We start from the raw sequence: 1,682 nt of genomic DNA, 5'->3' as shown, positions 1-1,682 counted from the left end.
ATATATCTCATATCCACGTATATCATACACTCTTTGGGCTGTATATACTTCATCACTTCAGAATAACCTTCTTTTGATTGGGTGACAATAACTTGAGTCTTACGGACAAGTACTTAACGGACGAAGATGAAAAGCCAACAGTCATGGTAAATACAGATAACAACTTTCTTTAGTAACTTAGGGAAGGAAGAGTCAAACCATTCTCAGATAATTGACGATATAAAACTGTGCTGGTGTTACTCCATAACAGAGAAGTAGTTTTTAATACAGGAGAGTATCACTTTTATTTCGGTGTAGAGTTTATCAAAGCAAGTTGCTCTTATATGAAAATCAACTTTTTCCGTTTGTGAGAGTCTATATCTGACGCATATAGATTTTCAACGACACTCTCAACTTCATTCATTAAGTGATTAATCAGATCTTTCATTGGAGGAAAAGGAATACTCTTCATTTGAGCAAGGATGTTCTGAAAATGGCTTAGCGAGGTGATATTTCTATTCGTTGTGAGGTGATTCACGCAGCTCCGATCTAGTTTGACGTTCTTGTGGTATAAATTGAATGTCAAATCACTATTTATCATCACTGAGAATTCTATTTCGACAAAATCAGAACACAGTTCAGATAGACAGCAAAACTGAATTGAATCCTCCGTTCTCCTCCAATAAACATTCGCCGGGAATTTTTCATCTCCACACTTAAGACACAAATCACTAAAGTCAATAACAGGATCTTTAAGGAATAATGATCGTTGAGCTTCAACCTGTGAAAATTATTATTATTTTTTCTTATCTTTAGAACTTAAACAGAAATATGAAGAAATATGTCTTTAGATGAATGATCATTCAAGCCTTTATTAGTAGTTTAATCTTTGAATGGTTTCCTTTTGACTAATAGTGATGTGATTGGTCATATTAGAAGTTCCATTTTAGTATAGAAGACTGTGATTAGACTACATAACCAGTAACGTTTCACCGGAATGACAAATACAATTTTTTTAGGAGTAACAGTCTCTTCTGGATGAACTTTAAGTGGAGAGGAAAAGTCAAAACAACAGTTAATTAACATGGATAGTCAAAAGATAATAAAAATACTCTATATTAGTTTATCACATTTCATGCAAATCTTCAATAAAATGTTGATATCTTACCTATTACTTACATATGTATATAGAAAAATAGAATGAATTTTAAATTAATCCCTCCAAATAAGCTTACGGAGTAGAGAGGAAATCCGATAGGAACCTCAGTTGCTCCTTCCGACTTCTCTAATTTGAATTGGAACACCTCTCTGGAGGGGGATGAGTCATGATGTCAAATGATGACGTTATTTATTTCATAATATTTACCATATGAAAATGTCGCTGAAATTAACCTTGCCGAAATGAATACTTGCTCAAATGAATGTTGCTAAGATGACCCTCGCTCAAGGAAATGTTGTTCAAATGCTGAGTATATGTGTCTCTAATCATTATTGCCAGGGCTAGTCTATAATTATATTAATGTAATAATATGTACCTTAATTTTTTAAATCCTAAGTATTCCAATGTAAGACTCTGAGCTCACTACTGTGTTAAAAAATTAATAAAATGTTTTTATGTAGGACTACCAAAGAGTTTACATAGTTGTCCTTTGTGTTTATTATAATGTTAAGCATGAACATAACAAACTGATTTGGCATGGACA

General features: G+C 32.8%; 1 long non-coding RNA gene across 2 annotated transcripts; it reads right to left on the bottom strand.

Annotated features, from left to right (window-relative positions):
* Positions 1 to 831: 831 nt before the first annotated feature.
* LOC121131565 (uncharacterized) lies at positions 832 to 1,610 on the bottom strand. 2 transcript variants are annotated; one of them, XR_005869082.2, is made up of 2 exons: positions 1,148 to 1,610; positions 832 to 1,022 (listed from the first exon to the last, which is right to left on the bottom strand). It is a non-coding gene; the product is annotated as an uncharacterized lncRNA (long non-coding RNA). The 2 variants fall into 2 exon arrangements; XR_005869081.2 differs by having other exon boundaries at positions 1,159 to 1,610.
* Between the last annotated feature and the right edge of the window lie 72 nt (positions 1,611 to 1,682).

The sequence above is a fragment of the Lepeophtheirus salmonis genome, unplaced genomic scaffold, assembly GCF_016086655.4.
Source record: "Lepeophtheirus salmonis unplaced genomic scaffold, UVic_Lsal_1.4 unplaced_contig_8471_pilon, whole genome shotgun sequence".
NCBI lineage: Eukaryota > Metazoa > Arthropoda > Copepoda > Siphonostomatoida > Caligidae > Lepeophtheirus > Lepeophtheirus salmonis.
Note: the sequence above shows the minus strand (reverse complement) of the source record. Positions and strands in the feature narration are given on the sequence as shown.